Source organism: Ranitomeya imitator, chromosome 8 (assembly GCF_032444005.1).
Source record: "Ranitomeya imitator isolate aRanImi1 chromosome 8, aRanImi1.pri, whole genome shotgun sequence".
Lineage (NCBI taxonomy): Eukaryota > Metazoa > Chordata > Amphibia > Anura > Dendrobatidae > Ranitomeya > Ranitomeya imitator.
Genome location: NC_091289.1, coordinates 165,906,918 through 165,929,679, shown reverse-complemented (window position 1 = coordinate 165,929,679; position 22,762 = coordinate 165,906,918). Strand labels below are relative to the sequence as shown.

Genomic DNA, 22,762 nt, shown 5'->3' with positions numbered 1-22,762 from the left:
CTATGGGGCAGAGCTGATCTGCGATGTCTTTTCATAGAGCGCTCGGCCCAGTGTTATACTATGGGGGCAGTGCTGATCAGCGATTATTTTCTCATGCCGATTTGGCACATGTCATTAGCATTATCGGCCTGATATATGCCAGTAGTAAGGACACTTAGGCTACATTCCCACACTAAGCTTTTGATGTTGCAGATTTTCTGCACCATTTTTGCACCCATTATATAAAATAGGTTGCTTTTTTCTGTATAATAAGTAAAAACTCACCAAGAGAACCTGTCATTTGCCATAAATATGATTCCCCTGAATCCAGTGTTGTCTTTTTGTTCCGATGCCACCTCCGTTCCTGGCCCTAGTATTCAATTCCAGTCTTATAAGACAAGAGGTGTTCGATGCCCAAGAAAATCACCACAGAAACACAGAAAAAAAAAATGAGGCTGGTGTGCTTGAAATCATAGACTACAGATTGTTAGAGTTGGAAGCGACCTCCAGGGTCATCTGGTCCAACCCCCTGTACAATACAGGATTCACTAACCCAACTCAGACAGATGTCTGTCCAGCCTCTGGTTGAAGACTTCCATTGAAGGAGAACTCACCACCTCTTGTGGCAGCCTGTTCCACTCATTGATCTCCCTCACTGTCAAAAAGTTTTTTCTAATATCTATAGAATCATAATATGTACAGAATACTTACTATTAACGTATGGAGTTTCCATTGTGACATCTGGTGACAGATCTGCTTTAACTTCCGGCCATTGCAGCTGACCACTGAGTACTTTTCTTCCTTTCTATAAAACTTTTCAAACCTTCAGTTTCTGCTTTGTTTTGTCCCCCGACCGCCATCTTTAGGAGCAGCCCAGTCATATTTATTGAAATTAAGAAATATTTGCTTTGAGTCTCCTTTAACGATGCCATATATACGACTCCTGGAAAACAGATTCTCCTACTGTTCAAGTGTCAATATTCTCCAAGGACGGCGCCAGGACTGCACAAATCCCCCCTCTGCCACTGTGTACATTGTCATCAACGCATGTACTGCAGGCTTTTAAGTTAACGTTACGCTTCACCTTTGCAGCCAATTTAAAGATGATGTCATGGGCCGTCATTGCCCACTTGATATATTCATCCAAACCCTCCAACATGCTGAGCTAAGAGCGACCCTCCTATCCCTAAAGGTCCCGTCACATTAAGCGACGCTGCAGCGATATAGGCAACGATGCCGATCGCTGCAGCGTCGCTGTGTGGTCGCTGGAGAGCTGTCACACAGACAGCTCTCCAGCGACCAACGATGCCGAGGTCCCCGGTAACCAGGGTAAACATCGGGTTACTAAGCGCAGGGCCGCGCTTAGTAACCCGATGTTTACCCTGTTTACCATTGTAAATGTAAAAAAAAAAAAACACTACATACTTACATTCTGGTGTCTGTCCCCCGCCATCACTTTCCCTGCACTGTCTAAGCGCCAGCCGTAAAGCAGAGCGGTGACGTCACCGCTGTAATCTGCTTTACGGCCAGCCGGCGCTGACAGTGCAGGGAAGCAGAACGCCGGGTGACGCAACAGACACCGGAATGTAAGTATGTAGTGTTTTTTTTTTTTTTACATTTACAATGGTAACCAGGGTAAACATCGGGTTACTAAACGCGGCCCTGCGCTTAGTAACCCGATGTTTACCCTGGTTACCAGTGAAGACATCGCTGGATCGGTGTCACACACGCCGATTCAGCGATGTCTGCGGAAGTCCAGCGACGAAATAAAGTTCTGGCCTTCTAGCTCCGACCAGCGATGTCACAGCAGGATCCAGATCGCTGCTGCCTGTCAAACACAATGATATCGCTAGCCAGGACGCTGCAACGTCACGGATCGCTAGCGATATCGTTGTTAAGTTGTTCAGTGTGAAGGTACCCTAAGGCTGCATGTCTTCCATCTGAAAAAATGGTCTGATTAGAATCAGGGTATCATCAGAGTGGGATCCGTTTTTTTAAAATTATTATTATTATTATTATCAAATCGTGCGTGCTGCAATTCTTTTCTTGAGACCATTGGGTCCAAGAAAAAATCTGACATGTGCACAGCCCCATAGCATAACATGGGTCCGAGTGCAATCCAAAGTTGTTTTTTTCAGATGGAAAAAGTGCTCATCTGCACCTGCCCTAACACACACGTGCACCAAGCAGCAGATTACTCTTTAAAGTTGCCCATAATATGATGGGGCCCCATGGTGTTATATCACTCGTGACCACTGGTGGACACAGACAGAAAAGGGCCCCAGTGCAAGAGCAATATATGGGCCCTTTTCAGCTCCTAAAAACGCAACATTGCACCTGCTTTGGAGGTAGAAATGGGCCCCCTTACCTCTTGGGCCCCTGGTTGCACCAATGATATATCCGCCCATGCTCGTGACACACCACAATATGATCTCACATGATCCCATCGCAGGGAACAGTAATGTGATTGTGCTTCTAACTTCTGAAATGTACAAGAGGTGTCCAGTGTTTGAGAGTCAAAAAAAAGTCATCACAAAGTGCTATGCAAATTATCTGGAACCCAAGGGGTAAATTGCGTTACGACACTGGGTGCATTGTTAACGTGTGAGATTGCATGACGCTGCTTGTGTACATGCGTGTGCATCAGTCCTGGATGGCTGCACATTCATCCCTAAGGCATGAACTGGATCCACAAGCAAAGTGATTCATATAGAATCTCAGAACAGCTCTTAAAGGGGTTGTCCGGGACTACGATTAATGGCCTATCATTAGGATAGGTCATCAATCTCTGATCAGTGGGGGGGGTGCGATACCCGGCATCTTCGCCGATCAGCTCTTCCCTATGTTGGCGGTGGCCGTAACTGCTCAATTGTGAAGCTGCACAGTACAGCGCCATCTACTGCATAGTGGCCACAGACGTGTACTGCACATCTGCCACCTATTCAAATCAATTGGGACCGAATTTACAACACCCAGCTTCGGCTACTATTCCATCAATGGAGCCGTTCTGTGCAGCTCCACAACTGAGAAGTTCCACCAAGGACAGCCGATTGGCGGGGGTGTCATGCCAGGTGTCGTACCTCTAATCAGACGTTGGTAACCTATTCTAAGGAAGGCCCATCAGTGCTAAAGTCCAGGACAACCACTTTATATGGAAGGTCTTGTATGTTGCTCCCGGTATGCAGTGCTGAGCACCTACTAAAAGGTCGGAGAACCGGTGATCGGGACACAAGGCCATAAGTGTCTCAGTAACAGTGATTTTTGTGGAGAGAGTCACTTGCCTGGGAGAGTATTGATACTAGGAGAGATGCAACGGGAACAAGACGAGCTGGCGGAGGCAGGACGACGAGGCAGTGGTCTACTGGGAATCTTTGGGTCTTGGTGGCCATGTGGATGGACACGTACTGACCAAGTATCCCCTTATAGCACCAGTATTCCCTAAATGTCAGTGCCTTCTTTCAGCAGGAGAAAAACTGTCCAGGAATGGTCTGAGGAACATGACAAAGCCATCAAGGTACTGAGGTGACCTCCAGCTTTGTCTCATCAAGGAACTGTGGGAGGCACTGGGAAAAAAAGTCTGATCCACCCCCGGAGGCCGCACCTCCCAACCTACAGGATTTGTAGGGTTAATTTAATGGTGAAAAGTTACAGTGGCATGTAAAAGTTTGGACACCCCTGGTCAAAACTACTGTTATTGTCAACACTTAAACACGCTGAAGATGAAATGATCTCTAAAAGGCCTAAAGTCACAGATGACACATTTCCTTTGTATTTCAGGCAAAACAAATACATTTTCATACTTTACATTTTAAAAATTACAAAACGGAAAATGGTATGGTGCAATAGTTTAGGCGCCCTGCATGGTTAGTACCTAGTAGCGCCCCCTTTTGAAAGTATCACTGCTTGTAAATGCTTTTTGTAGCCAGATTAGAGACTTTCAGTTCTTGATTGAGGGATTTTCATCTATTCCTCCTTGGAAAATTCTTCCAGTTCTGTGAAATTCCTGGGTCGTCTTGCATGCACTGCTACTTTGAAGTCTAGCCACAGATTTTCAATGATGTTCAGATCAGGGGACTGTGAGGGTCATTGTAAAACCCGCAGCTTGGGCCTTTTGAGGTTGTCTATTGTGGATTTTGACGTGTATTTAGGATCATTTTCCATTTGTAGAATCCATCCTCTTTTCAACTTCAACTTTTAACAGATAGTGTTATATTTGTATAAAGAAATAGTTGAAATTTAATTGAATCCATTCTTCCCTCTACCCATGAAATGTTCCCCATGCCATTGGCTGCAACAAGACCCCAAAGCATGATTCATCCACCCCCATGCTTAATGATGGTGAGATGTTCTTTTCTTGACATTCGGTGACCTTTTCTCTCCACACATACCTATACTCATTGTGGCCAAATAGTTCCATTTTAACTTCTTGTTGTTTCTAAAATGCATCAGGCTTGTGTAGATGTTCTTTTGCATCATTCTGCCTCTGAATGTTATGGTGAGGACGCAGGAGAGGTTTTCTTCTGATGACTCTCCCATTAAGGCCATATTTGCACAAGTGTCTCTAAACGGTAGAACAATGCACCACAACTCCAGAGTCTGCTAATCTTTCTAAATATCTTTTCCAGTCAGGCAAGGGGGGGGGGTGGTGTTCTGATTTCCTTCTCTAGAAATCCTATGATCAGCTCTCACTGAAATTTTGCTTGGTCTTCCAGACCTTTTCTTGACCTCCACTGTTCCTGGTAACTGCCATTTCATAATTACATTTCGAACTGAGGAAATGTAAACTTGAAAAAGCTTTGCTATCTTCTTATAGCCTTCTCCTGCTTTGTGGGCCTCCACCATTTTCAGAGTGATAGGCAGCTGCTTAAAAGAACCCATAGGTGTTGTTTTTGGCACAAGGTGACAGGAGGATGGGCGTTATAAAACTGGGAAATTTGCATCACCTGGCCCTCCCTAATGATGATAGTGAACAAGCAATAACCCTAACAGGCTAATTAACATCTGAAACTTTGGTCAAAGTTATCTCAGCCCAAATCTCCAGGGGTAGCAAAACAATTATATATATAGCCTAAAATACAAAGGAAATGTGTCATCTTTAACTTTAGGCCTTTTAGAGTTAATTTAATCTTCAACTTTCTTAACTGTTCACAATACCAGTAATTTTGACTAGTGGTGCCCAAACTTTCACATGCCACTCGTATCATCTATCAAAGAGAATGAATAGGGAAGTGTGGCACTTGCGCATTTCAGAGCCCCATTGTTAGAGGGACCCCCACCGCTCTGCCAGTTATCACCTAGTCTTTGGATAGGTGAAGACTTTTAAGTCCTGTTCATATGATGAGTGTTTGATGATGTAGATTCTCTGCACCTATTAGTAGTACAATAGGTTACTTGGCATTTTTCCACAAATACACATAAAATCTCATCGTGGGGACAGGAGTCGGTGATAAATACAGAAGTGGTGACGTGTTTCTATTTCACTTTTCCTCGGATTTGGCTACAAATACTGATGTAAAAAACTGACCAACAAAAGTTTCTATTTCCCTGTCGGCGTGTTTCTTGCAGCCCCGTGATTGGTCAGTGTGCAATTTGGCATGTTTTCTGTCACGCTGTGACTGTTCGTAATAAGGGAAAGGGCCCCTGAACTGTCCCAAGGACTGTGGCCCTAACTATCCCTGCTTCCAAAGGTACCTCTGAAGGTGAGGAGGCCTGGGCCACCAGCCTAACTGTTCTCCTGTTATACCCTAAGCTGTCCCCTTCCACTCACAATACTAGTGATCTTATAACCCCAGGTCTCCAAGGAGGACAATTTCCTTCAGGATCCCCTATATAAAACTGACTGGCACTTTCTTTTTTTCCTCATTTGATGGGAAACAATCGGAACATATAAAGAGCAAAGTGGTAATAAAATAGAAACAAATAGGAAAAAAGAATTTTAACTTTTTGTTTTATTGGGTTTTCGAAAAAAAAACTAACAAAACAAAACTCAGTGTGAACATGGACAAAGATTACTAAACAGAGCCTGTGGTTTTAATGTTATGGCTTTTTATCTAGTCATTATATTATTTTCTTTTAGATTACATCCCAATTTGGACAAAAAAGGGGGGAAAGCAGTCAGTTGGCAAATGTTCTCCCACAGAATGGATGATTACACAACAGATCGCTCCTGATCGCTCACCAGACCTGATCGTGCGCCCATCCTTCATACATTGCTGTGTACGTCAGGGGTGTCAAACTGCATTCCTCGAGGGCTGCAAACAGGTCATGTTTTCATGATTTCCTTGCACTGCACAGGTGATAATTTAATCACCTACACAAATAATGAGTTGGTGATTAAATTATCACCTGTGCAGTACAAGGAAATCCTGAAAACATGACCTGTTTGCAGCCCTCGAGGAATGCAGTTTGACACCCTTCTGGTGTACGTCATCAGCAGCCCGGGCGCAGCTCTGCGACTTTTTCTTTCCCATTGGAACGTAAAGAGTTAAAAGAGTTTTTTTTGGTCCGCGTGCGCCACTCTGTGTTTTTAAACTAAAACCACGCCCATTACAACCCGTAACCACACCCACTAAGGCGGGTCTGTCCTAACCACGCCCAATTATTGGGCGGAGTATCAGCCTCCGTACACAGCTTTCCCGTCCCCTCACTCCTCCCTACAGCCGTGGTTCAGTATTAGGCGGGGGCGCGCACGTTACGTATCCCCGCCCATTCCACGCCCTTCTGTGGTCGGCCCCGCCCCTTCTTAGCATCGGTAACACAAGGCTGGAGAGGCGGGGGCGCGCACGGCGCTCTGCCGGCGTCTGAATGAGAGAGAAGAGAAACGGACGGAGAACAACGGCCCGGAGCTCCGGAGAGCGGCGCCCACACCGGGAGGGGAGGCCGGAGCGGATGTGCGCAGGTAACCGGGGAGAGTGGTGTGGTACCTGGAGCCGCTCCCGACGCACTGCTGCTGCATGGTTACACTGTGACACTGAGGGCCGGGGCTCAGCGGGACGCTGCCTGCCAGCTGGGGAACTACAAGTCTCAGCAGGACGCCCTGACTCCTGGTGTATGCGGTTAGTGCAGGGGCAGACACCGGCTCTGCAGCCGAGGCGGGACTACAACTCCCAGCATGTCTGATAATGTTACCTGCATGCTCAAAGGGAGGCAAGCTGTCCGGGCATGCTGGGGGTTGTAGTGTTAGTACAGAAGGAAACCTGTGGGGCATGCTGGGGGTTGTAGTGTTAGTACAGAAGGAAACCTGTGGGGGCATGCTGGGGGTTGTAGTGTTAGAACAGAAGTAAAGCTGTGGGGCATGCTGGGGGTTGTAGTGTTAGTACAGAAGGAAAGCTGTGGGGCATGCTGGGGGTTGTAGTGTTAGAACAGAAGGAAAGCTGTGGGGCATGCTGGGGGTTGTAGTGTTAGAACAGAAGTAAAGCTGTGGGGCATGCTGGGGGTTGTAGTGTTAGTACAGAAGGAAAGCTGTCCGGGCATGCTGGGGGTTGTAGTGTTAGTACAGAAGGAAAGCTGTGGGGCATGCTGGGGGTTGTAGTGTTAGAACAGAAGTAAAGCTGTGGGGCATGCTGGGGGTTGTAGTGTTAGTACAGAAGGAAAGCTGTGGGGCATGCTGGGGGTTGTAGTGTTCGTACAGAAGTAAAGCTGTGGGGCATGCTGGGGGTTGTAGTGTTAGTACAGAAGGAAAGCTGTGGGGCATGCTGGGGGTTGTAGTGTTAGTACAGAAGGAAAGCTGTGGGGCATGCTGGGGGTTGTAGTGTTAGTACAGAAGGAAAGCTGTCCGGGCATGCTGGGGGTTGTAGTGTTAGAACAGAAGTAAAGCTGTGGGACATGCTGGGGGTTGTAGTGTTAGAACAGAAGTAAAGCTGTGGGGCATGCTGGGGGTTGTAGTGTTAGAACAGAAGGAAAGCTGTGGGGGCATGTTGGGGGTTGTAGTGTTAGTACAGAAGGAAAGCTGTGGGGCATGCTGGGGGTTGTAGTGTTCGTACAGAAGTAAAGCTGTGGGGCATGCTGGGGGTTGTAGTGTTAGAACAGAAGTAAAGCTGTGGGGCATGCTGGGGGTTGTAGTGTTAGTACAGAAGGAAAGCTGTCCGGGCATGCTGGGGGTTGTAGTGTTAGTACAGAAGGAAAGCTGTGGGGCATGCTGGGGGTTGTAGTGTTAGAACAGAAGTAAAGCTGTGGGGCATGCTGGGGGTTGTAGTGTTAGTACAGAAGGAAAGCTGTGGGGCATGCTGGGGGTTGTAGTGTTCGTACAGAAGTAAAGCTGTGGGGCATGCTGGGGGTTGTAGTGTTAGTACAGAAGGAAAGCTGTGGGGCATGCTGGGGGTTGTAGTGTTAGTACAGAAGGAAAGCTGTGGGGCATGCTGGGGGTTGTAGTGTTAGTACAGAAGGAAAGCTGTCCGGGCATGCTGGGGGTTGTAGTGTTAGAACAGAAGTAAAGCTGTGGGACATGCTGGGGGTTGTAGTGTTAGAACAGAAGTAAAGCTGTGGGGCATGCTGGGGGTTGTAGTGTTAGAACAGAAGGAAAGCTGTGGGGGCATGTTGGGGGTTGTAGTGTTAGAACAGAAGGAAAGCTGTGGGGGCATGCTGGGGGTTGTAGTGTTCGTACAGAAGTAAAGCTGTGGGGCATGCTGGGGGTTGTAGTGTTAGTACAGAAGGAAACCTGTGGGGCATGCTGGGGGTTGTAGTGTTAGTACAGAAGTAAAGCTGTGGGGCATGCTGGGGGTTGTAGTGTTAGTACAGAAGTAAAGCTGTGGGGCATGCTGGGGGTTGTAGTGTTAGTACAGAAGTAAAGCTGTGGGGCATGCTGGGGGTTGTAGTGTTAGTACAGAAGGCATGCTGGGGGTTGTAGTGTTAGAACAGAAGTAAAGCTGTGGGGCATGCTGGGGGTTGTAGTGTTAGTACAGAAGGAAAGCTGTCCGGGCATGCTGGGGGTTGTAGTGTTCGTACAGAAGTAAAGCTGTGGGGCATGCTGGGGGTTGTAGTGTTAGTACAGAAGGAAACCTGTGGGACATGCTGGGGGTTGTAGTGTTCGTACAGAAGGAAAGCTGTCCGGGCATGCTGGGGGTTGTAGTGTTCGTACAGAAGGAAAGCTGCGGGGCATGCTGGGGGTTGTAGTGTTAGTACAGAAGTAAAGCTGTGGGGCCTGCTGGGGGTTGTAGTGTTAGTACAGAAGGAAAGCTGTGGGGACATGCTGGGGGTTGTAGTGTTAGAACAGAAGGAAAGCTGTGGGGCCTGCTGGGGGTTGTAGTGTTAGTACAGAAGGAAAGCTGTGGGGCATGCTGGGGGTTGTAGTGTTAGAACAGAAGGAAAGCTGTGGGGCCTGCTGGGGGTTGTAGTGTTAGTACAGAAGGAAAGTTGTGGGGGCATGCTGGGGGTTGTAGTGTTAAAACAGAAGGAAAGCTGTGGGGGCATGCTGGGGGTTATAGTGTTCGTACAGAAGGAAAGCTGTGGGGGCATGCTGGGGGTTGTAGTGTTAGTACAGAAGGAAAGCTGTGGGGGCATGCTGGGGGTTGTAGTGTTAGTACAGAAGGAAAGCTGTGGGGGCATGCTGGGGGTTGTAGTGTTAGTACAGAAGGAAAGCTGTGGGGCATGCTGGGGGTTGTAGTGTTAGTACAGAAGGAAAGCTGTGGGGGCATGCTGGGGGTTGTAGTGTTAGTACAGAAGGAAACCTGTGGGGCATGCTGGGGGTTGTAGTGTTAGTACAGAAGGAAAGCTGTGGGGACATGCTGGGGGTTGTAGTGTTAAAACAGAAGGAAAGCTGTGGGGGCATGCTGGGGGTTGTAGTGTTCGTACAGAAGGAAAGCTGTGGGGGCATGCTGGGGGTTGTAGTGTTAGAACAGAAGGAAAGCTGTGGGGGCATGCTGGGGGTTGTAGTGTTAGTACAGAAGGAAAGCTGTGGGGGCATGCTGGGGGTTGTAGTGTTAGAACAGAAGGAAAGCTGTGGGGGCATGCTGGGGGTTGTAGTGTTAGAACAGAAGGAAAGCTGTGGGGGCATGCTGGGGGTTGTAGTGTTCGTACAGAAGGAAAGCTGTGGGGGCATGCTGGGGGTTGTAGTGTTAGTACAGAAGGAAAGCTGTGGGGGCATGCTGGGGGTTGTAGTGTTAACAGCAGGAACGCTGTAGGGAGGGTATGCTGGGGGTTGTAGTGTTGGCACAGAAGGAAGCTGCTGGACACGCTGGGGGTGATCTCTGAACTACTGGAAGGTTGTAATGGGATGCTGGGAGTTATAGTTTTGGAAAGTCCTGAGCTGGAGAGCAGTGGTATGTAGAGCGCCACTTGTACAGAATATAGCGCCCCCTATGTGCAGGAGACGCCGGCGCGGTGCCCTATACCTGCCTGTGCTGTTCCTACATTATATGGTATTTGTGTATTTGCTTCTGGCTGCAAATAAGTGTCAGGGAGTTTTCAGAAAGGGATGTTCTCAGGGTTTTGTTGTTTTTTTTTTTTTTTTTACCTGTATTGTTTATTTTATTGTAAATTCTTTGAGTTTTTACTGCAGTTTTCCACCTTGAGAGCAAATCGGCTTATCGGCCAAAAAAACCACTGAAACCCTCAACAGGTGCACAGAATTTCCACTGCGGAAAGAGTCTCCCTCTTCCTCCACACTTCTCTAATCATTGCCAAGTTCAGTTGTTCCCGTCCCCCCAGTCATTACGTCTCCCCCCCCCCCCCCCCCCCTCACCCAGTCATTACGCCACCCCCCCCCCATCATTGCGTCCCCCCCGGTCGTTACGTCCCGTCCCCCCCCCAAACAGTCTCTACGTCGTGACCTCTCAGCGTCACTTTGGCTGCAGTGATACAAGTTCTGTAAATATTCTGATCCAGTGAAGTCTTTAGCTTTCTAGCTGATCTGTCTGTGGAGTTTGGTTCTTGATCTCGGAGAGCGAGATCTATACATTCACACTATTTTTTTTTTTCCAAAGGAGATTTTTAAAGCAAATTTTCATGTGGGTTTTGCACCAAAATCCGCTGAATACATCTCCCATTGATTCCTAGGAGAGGACACCTCAATAGTGCAAACGGGGCTAATTTTTTTCCTACAATGTTTTTGTCTTTGGGTAAAAAAAAGAGAAATCCTCCAAATTTGACCACTAAACTAAAGCAGAAACAATAAGCCCCCTACCTAATTGTTAATACTGGTGCCCCGCTTGGCAGTATGTCGTCATACCCCACTGTATATGGTGGGACCCCCGACGTGCTTCATACATACTGCATGATGTGCTGAAGCCCATGGAAAAGTGCAGCTAAGTTGTAAACTATTCAGCAAAAATCTTGAAGTTGATAAATGGTTATAATTATTGATTCATTGATTACATGAGCTTTGTGAAAATATATATGTACACCCCCCATCATCCATACACCTGGGGCAGCCTACACTTTGTATATCAGTTGTCATGGGTTACTGTATGTGTGCTTGTCAGCCATGCATCACTACGCAGCGACAGTGCACGGTGTGAAGAGTTGTGGGGGCCGCAGCTCTTCCCATACAGCAGGACCCTTCAGCACCACCCAAATGAATTGGAGTCCTGCCTGTATACGCTGGATCGTGTACTACAACTCCCACAGTCCTCCATTGTGTTTAAAGGGACAGGCATGGATCTGTCTTGTGCACATTCCCTGTGCAGTTGGATTCTAATCTATTATTCTGTTATCGGACGTTTCGGGCAGAGGGAGAGGCGGACTAGTGCTGGGGGCCACGAAGCCCCTGTGATAAAGTCAATGACATTCACTTCCATGTGATGGCCAGCTGTAGTCTTAGGGGGAGGGGATACATTTTGGGACAGTGTAAAGCTGACCTATCATACTTATCTTCTTCATTCTGCTTTTTGGTGTATGCATTGCTGAAGTGATCACATGACCACAGCGTCGTAATGTTTTTGTTTTTTCTTGCTTTATTTGTCAATATCATAATATGGAAATGTCCTTTTCTGCACTATTTGACCAAGAAGGTTTGTATGATGGAAAGTTCAGGATTTGATCTCTTGTGCTGTTTTTCCAGCGCGGTATTATTGTGTGTGGGTTTTCTGCCATGTCAGATCTGCAATGTGCCAGTCCTTTGTGGACTCGACCTTTGCGAAAGTTTCCCTGAATGGCTCGTGTCGGGTGTGTGTATTAATTAAACCCCCAGTGAAACTGGGCGGATTTACTACGCTGCGTGTGCCTGAAATCTGCCTTCATTTCATGTTCTGCGTAACATCTATGTGCTGTACAATTGCCACTTACCGGAATGTGGGCACAGGAAAGGCATGGCCTCAACTGTGCCAAAAACTCTCATAACTGGGGCAATGAAAGCAACTACCAAATGGTATAAGGGGATGTGCGCACGTTGAGTATGTGCAGTCGATTTTTCTGCAGGAAAGCGCTGTGTAAAATGTTCTTTTTTTTGTCTTTTCTCCATTAATTTTAATGGGTGAAAAACGTTGCAAAAACATTGAAAGAATTGACGTGCAGAATGTGGCTTTAAACCAAACACTTTGCAGGTTCTTATCTGCAAAAATTGGATAAAAATTAGTTGCATGAGATTTCTGAAATCTTTCACTTTACTGTTACTGAGAATCGCATGGGGGGAAAAAAATGCGGCAAAAACGCAGCGTGTGAACGAGCCTTAAAGGTGTGCTGGACGTATCAACCATCTTGTGACGCTGGCTTATTTTACACTCGTCTAGTCTATAGGCGCATGTACATTGGACGGTCTGCTATCATTAGGCGACCTCTGCTCGTCACTTAATGGCTCGCTTCGAAGCCCGGCTGCTCTTCCAGAATGATCGGTAATGGATGGTTCTGTGCGCATTGATTGTCATTGTTCTCAGCAGCGCAGGTCTTATTTGCCACCGAGAACAATGAATTTTAAAGCGAGCGAATATATAACCCAGCACTGATATTGACAAAGGCATGTTACATATAGAGAATTCTGGGTGTGGAATAGTCCCCTGTATGTGTCTTATACGGGGGTATACCGCTCCTATATACAGGCATGCAGATGGGCTCCCGTGTGTGATGGGGCGACAACTGGAAGCTGGGCGCTTGTTTCGGAGAACTTTCCAGCCTATTAGTCTACATTCCCAAACTTGCCTCCATTGTGTTCCTGTTTTGATCCTTTGCGGCTGTTTTCTGTCTTGTTCTGTGATTACTTTCCAGCCTGATCGGGTTGTGTGAATGGTCTTATATTTATTATTGATGTGTTTTTCATGTGCGTTTTGGAACAGATATAAAAGGCAGAGGTCATAGATTTTGGGAGCTCCTGGGGCGCACCCATGTATGCTCAGTAGTGTGTGCACTTTTTGGATGGCAGCCGACATCACTCTATATTATACATGACCGGGGCGATGACTACCACACTTGTGATCCGCAAAACTGATCTGGTATCCTGTGCTGAAAGACATCTGCACGTAGGATTTATACACGTGGATTTTTTATTATTTTTAATTCACATTTTATCTAAATTTTGCAGAAAACTCCATGAAGTTGCATCATATTTTTTGTCGGGGAGCACTAAACTTTATCAGCGTGCACAAGAGACAAATATACCTGATTTAAAAAAGGCAGAAAAAAATGCAACAAAACCTGCTTTTTATAAGCAGCTTCTTTACTGCTGGCCCGGATGTGAGAATTTGACCTAAAATGGATAGAATTGTGTTTTGCTGTGGAAAAAGCTTCCAAGTGACTGATTCTTGGTGTTGGGGGCATTTATGGCACTTTATGGTCATCATGTGTCTTGCAGTGCTCAGCACTTGCCCCGATGACTAGTTGGCATTATTACTATTTATTATTATATCATTGCATATGGTCCAGTGCGGATCTTGCAACCCACAAGGGGAATATAGTCTATATTATCTGACGGCGTCCGATATTCCAGTGCTCAATAATAAGTGGTATGTGGTCCTCGCCATCTACTTCCGACCGTCCTGTGGTCTCGTCACGTGCGCTGTGTGCAGTTGATAGCTCTCTTTTTCTTATCTCGGTGAGCGCTGACCCTTTTTTCTTGCACCCAGTTGCCACTTTATCTCCTTTGTCCTTATGCTCTTTCTCTTTTTTTTTTCCATCCCTTATGCGGCGTTATGCCTATTAATTAATGAATTGTCATCTCAGTCTTGCTGTGCATTGTATAAAATGCAGGCGTATCTATTTAGCAGCAGCGTGTGATCGCCAGGGACCTGGTTTTCAGGAGGAAGCACCTGTTCCCGGGCGTTTTTCTCCATTTAGTCGCATTGACAGGTCACCATTTGTCAGGGACGTTACAGTTGGGGGGGGGGGGGGGATGCCTTCTGTCCTCACAGATGTCTGTCTGGGGTCTGCTTACCCTGACCAGATAGTAAGGGCACAGATGGTCTTAAGTCATCGGGGACCCTAAGATTAATGCTGGTCAATAGACGGTGGGCTTAGGCGGCATTATCTTAATCCTGGCAGCGTTGGGCCGCGGCCCCGGTGCAGAATTCTCAGCTTTCAGATACGTTTCCTTATATAACCTTAATTTATCACGTGAGGCTCAATCACCAGGTTGTAACTCGCCGGCTGTAGAAATGTCAGATATTCCTAGGCCTTTTATTTAGAGTTCTCCTTTTTGACAATCAGTCAGTAAAATTCCTTTTAGGCCATGTGCACACGTTGCGAATTTTGGCTGCGGATCTGCAGCATTTTTCCATCCGGGGTACAGTACAATGTAAACCAGTGGAAAACCAAATGCGCAGTGCCCACGGTGCGGAAAATACCACGCGGAAACGCATGGGATTATTTTCCGCAGCATGTCAATTTTTTGTGCGGATTCCGCAGCGTTTTACACCTGCTCCTCAATAGGAATCCGCAGGTGTGAACTCTGCACAAAAAACACAGGAAATCCACAGTAAATCTGCAGGTAAAAACGCAGTGCGTTTTACCTGCGGATTTTTAAAAAAAACGCTGCGGAAAAATCCGCACACAAATCCCACAACGTGGGCACATACCCTTATTCCGGCATCCAATAGTCTAGACATTTTTGGTAGCTTGGAACTTTTCTTTGAGGCCATGTTCACATTTCGGGTAAATAAAGCATTTGTTTTTCTACTTTTGACCGCACTGAAACACACAATACTAACCTGCACTGATTATTGCTTTTTTTCCTGCATTTTTTTTTTTAATACTTAATTATTTCCTGTTTTTTTTTTTTTTTATGCTTGCTTGATCCAGCCAGTGGTGGCCAGAGCAGCACTGATAGAGCAGGGAGGTCAGTTACCAGCCATGAACATTAATATTAACAAGTATATTGTACTCTTGCTTATGTTTTCAAGCACTTTGCAACTTTATCCATTTAATAACTTGAGAAAACCCCTTTAATGAGCGAACTCCCATCATCTGTACCGTCTGCTCCAGGCGTGGCTGGTATCGCCTCCTCCCTATTGTCTACCTGGTGCAGCTCTGTACGTTTGCTATCGGCTGTGCCTGGTAATACCATCTCTCTTGACTCCCCCATACATATCAGCATCCACTTGTGTATTTAATGGGATCTGTGGAAGAAAAGGATTATGCATCCATACAAATCGGCAGAGCGAGGCTCCTTTATAATCGTTAGATTGGAGCAGCAGTGGGTTTGCTCGTCCACCGCTCCCTATTTGGCTTCCGGGCGATGCATCCAGCTTTTTCCGGCAGCCCCATGGAGAATGGAGTGGTAGCCAGGTACGTGCCCTGCCGCTCCATTGTAATAGGGGTAATAATGCCCCATTGGGTAATTTTTATCCTCAAGTTTACCACCTTTCTTATGGTTAGGTGATCACTTGTCTTCACTGGATACTCCCTTTAAGCTGCCTGATACTCGCCTGTTGGTGGATATTTGGGAGCACCCCATACACATTTGATGGTCCTCTAATTTCATCAACCTTGATTAGTGAGAGCCGTTCATCCCATTCACTTATTTAGCACCGACATGTAAAAAGAAAAGAAAAAAGTCTTTTTGTTCTTTTTACCGCCTTGCTTTATAAGCTGGGCACATACGGAGGTGCTAAAGTGCTTGGTTAATACAGGGCCGTGTATACCCGCTAAATGAGACGGTTACCCACTCGTGTCAGTATTTTCCAATAAACTCCCGTTTTGTGGAAATGTGAACTATTTGGCCTCTGATTGTGATCACACGTGTGTGATGTTTATAAGTGGCTGTTGCATTATGACAGCTGCCATTCCCGTCTTTAGTTTTACCCTCTCATTTTGTCTTGCTATTGCCGGGCCTCAGGGCGCCACAACTAGAAGAGACGCTGGAGGCTAAGGAGGCCTACCGGAGATTACCGCAGCCTCCCGTGCTGATGGAGGTTGCCCGTAGTTGGGTCATCTGATGGTCACGCACCTAATCTCCTGATGCTGGGAGCCGCTGATATCGCACACACCAGGGATGGCAGAACTTATTGTAAAAGTCAGCGCTTCAGATATTGCCATCACTGTCCCCATTGGGCTCTCAGTCTACATTCCCTGTCAGTATGTCCGTGGAGTGTGGGAGGAAAGCGGAGAATCCCACGGAAACACCGGGAGAACATACAGACTCTTACAGCATACACCAGGGATAATAGTAACATAGTAACATAGTTAGTAAGGCCGAAAAAAGACATTTGTCCATCCAGTTCAGCCTATATTCCATCATAATAAATACCCAGATCTACGTCCTTCTACAGAACCTAATAATTGTATGATACAATATTGTTCTGCTCCAGGAAGACATCCAGGCCTCTCTTGAACCCCTCGACTGAGTTCGCCATCACCACCTCCTCAGGCAAGCAATTCCAGATTCTCACTGCCCTAACAGTAAAGAATCCTCTTCTATGTTGGTGGAAAAACCTTCTCTCCTCCAGACGCAAAGAATGCCCCCTTGTGCCCGTCACCTTCCTTGGTATAAACAGATCCTCAGCGAGATATTTGTATTGTCCCCTTATATACTTATACATGGTTATTAGATCGCCCCTCAGTCGTCTTTTTTCTAGACTAAATAATCCTAATTTCGCTAATCTATCTGGGTATTGTAGTTCTCCCATCCCCTTTATTAATTTTGTTGCCCTCCTTTGTACTCTCTCTAGTTCCATTATATCCTTCCTGAGCACCGGTGCCCAAAACTGGACACAGTACTCCATGTGCGGTCTAACTAGGGATTTGTACAGAGGCAGTATAATGCTCTCATCATGTGTATCCAGACCTCTTTTAATGCACCCCATGATCCTGTTTGCCTTGGCAGCTGCTGCCTGGCACTGGCTGCTCCAGGTAAGTTTATCATTAACTAGGATCCCCAAGTCCTTCTCCCTGTCAGATTTACCCAGTGGTTTCCCGTTCAGTGTGTAATGGTGATATTGATTCCCTCTTCCCATGTGTATAACCTTACATTTATCATTGTTAAACCTCATCTGCCACCTTTCAGCCCAAGTTTCCAACTTATCCAGATCCATCTGTAGCAGAATACTATCTTCTCTTGTATTAACTGCTTTACATAGTTTTGTATCATCTGCAAATATCGATATTTTACTGTGTAAACCTTCTACCAGATCATTAATGAATATGTTGAAGAGAACAGGTCCCAATACTGACCCCTGCGGTACCCCACTGGTCACAGCGACCCAGTTAGAGACTATACCATTTATAACCACCCTCTGCTTAATATCACTAAGCCAGTTACTAACCCATTTACACACATTTTCCCCCAGACCAAGCATTCTCATTTTGTGTACCAACCTCTTGTGCGGCACGGTATCAAACGCTTTGGAAAAATCGAGATATACCACGTCCAATGACTCACCGTGGTCCAGTCTATAGCTTACCTCTTCATAAAAACTGATTAGATTGGTTTGACAGGAGCGATTTCTCATAAACCCATGCTGATATGGAGTTAAACAGTTATTCTCATTGAGATAATCCAGAATAACATCCCTCAGAAACCCTTCAAATATTTTACCAACAATAGAGGTTAGACTTACTGGCCTATAATTTCCAGGTTCACTTTTAGAGCCCTTTTTGAATATTGGCACCACATTTGCTATGCGCCAGTCCTGCGGAACAGACCCTGTCGCTATAGAGTCACTAAAAATAAGAAATAATGGTTTATCTATTACATTACTTAGTTCTCTTAGTACTCGTGGGTGTATGCCATCCGGACCCGGAGATTTATCTATTTTAATCTTATTTAGCCGGTTTCGCACCTCTTCTTGGGTTAGATTGGTGACCCTTAATATAGGGTTTTCATTGTTTCTTGGGATTTCACCTAGCATTTCATTTTCCACCGTGAATACCGTGGAGAAGAAGGTGTTTAATATGTTAGCTTTTTCCTCGTCATCTACAATCATTCTTTCCTCACTATTTTTTAAGGGGCCTACATTTTCAGTTTTTATTCTTTTACTATTGATATAGTTGAAGAACAGTTTGGGATTAGTTTTACTCTCCTTAGCAATGTGCTTCTCTGTTTCCTTTTTGGCAGCTTTAATTAGTTTTTTAGATAAAGTATTTTTCTCCCTATAGTTTTTTAGAGCTTCAATGGTGCCATCCTGCTTTAGTAGTGCAAATGCTTTCTTTTTACTGTTAATTGCCTGTCTTACTTCTTTGTTTAGCCACATTGGGTTTTTCCTATTTCTAGTCCTTTTATTCCCACAAGGTATAAACCGCTTACACTGCCTATTTAGGATGTTCTTAAACATTTCCCATTTATTATCTGTATTCTTATTTCTGAGGATATTGTCCCAGTCTACCAGATTAAGGGCATCTCTAAGCTGTTCAAACTTTGCCTTCCTAAAGTTCAATGTTTTTGTGACTCCCTGACAAGTCCCCCTAGTGAAAGACAGGTGAAACTGTACAATATTGTGGTCGCTATTTCCTAGATGCCCGACCACCTGCAGATTTGTTATTCTGTCAGGTCTATTAGATAGTATTAGGTCTAAAAGTGCTGCTCCTCTGGTTGGATTCTGCACCAATTGTGAAAGATAATTTTTCTTGGTTATTAGCAGAAACCTGTTGCCTTTATGGGTTTCACAGGTTTCTGTTTCCCAGTTAATATCCGGGTAGTTAAAGTCCCCCATAACCAGGACCTCATTATGGGTTGCAGCTTCATCTATCTGCTTTAGAAGTAGACTTTCCATGCTTTCTGTTATATTTGGGGGTTTGTAACAGACCCCAATGAGAATTTTGTTACCATTTTTCCCTCCATGAATTTCAACCCATATGGACTCGACATCCTCATTCCCTTCGCTAATATCCTCCCTTAAAGTGGACTTTAGACAAGACTTTACATAGAGACAAACCCCTCCTCCTCTCCGATTTTTATGGGGAGCAGAACTTATTCTAGAAGTTCCTTTACATTTGTGATTAACATCTTGTCACTGCCCTGTGTTCCTCTCTCATCCCACTGTAATAATCCCCTGGGGACAGGATTGTGCCAACCCTGGAAGGCACAGTACAGAGACATGATGTTGGATCCATCCCGATGTGCCACGTTGTCAACTGATTCTTTTTTTTTTTTTTTTTTTTATGCTACTATATGTACAACCTTTGCTGGTAGACGCCCCTCCTTTGTTTATTTTGGGGTCTTTTTTTTAATCATCCTTTTACTCTTTCTATTCCTATATTTTGCAGTATGATGTGGGTTTTTATGGTAGCAGAAATATTAAATTATAATTTTTTTTTTGTTTTTTATCCTCAATGTTGGGCCTAATGAAGACCTGAAAGTCTTTTTTTTTTTTTTTTTATTTTGTTTTTATTTTTTAAGTACCTGATTGGTATGACTAACCATTGGCACCCGACAGTGCAATTGAGGGGGTGAAAGGATTAGATTTGTCTCTCCCAACATCGAGGTATCAGATGTGATCACTAAGCTCCTCCACCCTGTACACCTCAGAAATGGATGTCTGGGGGTGAATGCCCCCATCTGATGTGGGTGACCCCCGTTATTGGGGTGCAGTAGCACTTTGACACTTCTGAATCGTTGACTTCCATCAGAACACTATGTCGGGAGCGATGCTTTAGTAGTTTGGTGGCGGCCCGCCAGGACAAGTGCTGGCTGTAAGTTTCCCAGATTCTCGGGACGTGTGTTCTGCTCTGAAGCTGCCCAGCTTTGTTTATAGAAGTCGGGAAAAGTTGAAAGATAAGTGGCCGTCCCAAGGCCGGGGATGGTTTTTGGCAGCTGCGGTTCCCATGACGGATCTCTCTACCCCTTCTGTGAATCATGCGCTGGATGGCGACTGACTGTTCTCATGACAAATTAAGATTTATCTTTAGCAGTTTTGCTAACAAATGAATTCGGCAGCATATTGTATATTTGCCCTCTGATGTCTTGACTTCTTTATCGATACAGCCACATAGACAGACAGCTCTGAAAATATCATCTGATGCAGCAGATTTATTACTTTGAGCATTAATGTGTGGCATAAAACCCGCTACGTATCTGTCCCACGACAGAAAAAAATCCAAGTGTCCTGACTCGATCCCAAGTTTATTGACCTCATAGTTCCATGATCTGCAGTCTTTCTCGGCCATACTTTTGTGCCCGTAATATGCTTATTTGAAACTGGCGTCGATGACTGCACTGCCGACAGGCGCTCAAAAATTAAAAATTTCACCTGGTTTTATAATCCTAACTATATTCAAAATTGTTCTGTTGTGTCTGATGGTGCTGGTGTAATTACTTTGAAAATCAATGTGAGAGTGGCTGCGTAATCCTCATTAAGAGGAGGGTACAACTTTAGCTTTTCTTCTAAAATGCCAATACTAATACCATGCAGGAAATGATTAAGCAGCCATTCTGAGAGTTACAAAGTAAATACACCAGCCTCTTCTGGTCTAAGAGTTCCAGTTAATAACGGCTGCCGTTCCTAACATGAAATCTTATCGATAGATCCGCTTTCAGTCTTGCGCTGGCGGCAGCGTTTCACCTACTGTCCTAAAGGGAAGTTATGAAAGTCTGTTCATTCACTGATAACTAGAGCCAAGTTTCTATAGGAAGTTATGAAACTTTTTCTACAACTCTGCGTTAAGTTGCTAATGACAGATGCAGATTTGCCAGTTGCTATGAGAAACGGTCAACAAACTTCTTGTGGACAGACTTGTCGTTACCAGCTTCGCACTTTCTTATAATCAGGTCGTCTATTTAACGAGATTGCCCAAATTGTATTTGACTCGTTAATATACTTGTATTAGCAAAGCGCCATTGATGTCCCGGGTTCTCGCCCGGTACCGGGTCCCAGTAGCTACATTTCCGGCTCGGGCTTACTACAGTAGTTTCCTCTGTCAACACAACATCATTGCTGCGTGAGAAGGGGGCTGGCTTCATTTAAAATAAGAATCAAAAAATTAGTAGGGCTTTGAAAATGTAAAAAAAAAAATCTGATAAGAAAAGGTGTGTTAAAAATAAAGAAAAAAATCATTGCCTGCCTAGTAATTTTCTTTGGTGGTCTCTCCAATCTCGTATACCTAAAGTGATGATGCCCTATAAGTGACTACCCGGACTTCAGCGGTCACATGCATACTGATGGTGGTGATTGGCTGCAGCGGTCATGTGCACATATTGGTATGTAAAAAGAAAGAAAAATCCATTTAAGGTGCCCAATCTGATTAGATAAAAGATTTGGTAGTGATATGATGTTCCTTTTAAATATCATAAAGTTAATTTTGAGATGGTGAAACATTTGCTCCTAAATACTCTGAATCTTAAAGGATAGGTCTTTATTTTTTCTTGGTATGGGGATGACTCTGCAGTGCTGGTGAACTTACGCTGTGGGTATTTTACAGAGATTTCATAGAGAGAACCTGTCAGCACGATCTTGTAATGTAAAGTACAGACATGGCTGTAATATTGATTACATTGATACCTTTGGTGAAGAAATCCGCTTTGCGGTTCATCTTTAATCAACATTTGAAGTTTTCTGCTAGTTAGATTTCAGTGCACAGGGGCCGGACTTGTCACTAGGTCTTCCCCTCCCTGTCTGTGATTCTCCAGCCCCTCCGTCTGTTTCCTCTGCTTCAAATCTCAGGTGGAGGGGGCCGGGAACCACTGACCGGAGGCAGATTGAGGGGGCCGGGGCACCACTAACTGGAGGCAAGCTGAGAGGGGCCGGGGCACCACTGACTGGAGGCAGGTTGAGAGGGGCCGGAGACCACTGACCGCAGGCAGATTGAGGGGATCGGGGGACCACTGACCAGAGGCAGATTGAAGGGATCAGGGGACCACTGACCAGAGGCAGATTGAGGGGATCGGGGGACCACTGACCGGAGGCAGATTGATGGGATCGGGGGACCACTGACCGGAGGCAGATTGACGGGATCGGGGGACCACTGACCGGAGGCAGATTGACGGGATCGGGGGACCACTGACCGGAGGCAGATTGACGGGATCGGGGGACCACTGACCGGAGGCAGATTGACGGGATCGGGGGACCACTGACCGGAGGCAGATTGATGGGATCGGGGGACCACTGACCGGAGGCAGATTGATGGGATCGGGGGACCACTGACCTGAGGCAGATTGAGGGGATCGGGGCACCACTGACCGGAGGCAGGCTGACAGGGGGCCAGGGCACCACTGACCGGAGGCAGGCTGACAGGGGGCCGGGGCACCACTGACCGGAGGCAGGCTGACAGGGGGCCGGGGCACCACTGACCGGAGGCAGGCTGACAGGGGGCCGGGGCACCACTGACCGGAGGCAGGCTGACAGGGGGCCGGGGCACCACTGACCGGAGGCAGGCTGACAGGGGGCCGGGGCACCACTGACCGGAGGCAGGCTGACAGGGGGCCGGGGCACCACACACAGCGTGAAGTCCCAGTGCACAGTTGGGCCCCTGTGCACCGAAAACTTCAACTGTT

The 22,762-nt window shown here is 46.0% G+C and overlaps 1 protein-coding gene across 5 annotated transcripts in view; it reads left to right on the top strand.

The window, feature by feature from the left end:
- The first annotated feature begins 6,745 nt into the window (after positions 1–6,745).
- Positions 6,746–22,762, top strand: part of RALGPS2 (Ral GEF with PH domain and SH3 binding motif 2) — a 145,169-nt gene continuing 129,152 nt past the window's right edge. For all 5 annotated transcript variants that reach the window (XM_069737774.1, XM_069737769.1, XM_069737776.1 and 2 more), the window contains exon 1: positions 6,746–6,877. The gene's annotated coding sequence lies outside the window, so the exon portion shown is untranslated. The remainder of the gene's footprint in view (positions 6,878–22,762) is intronic.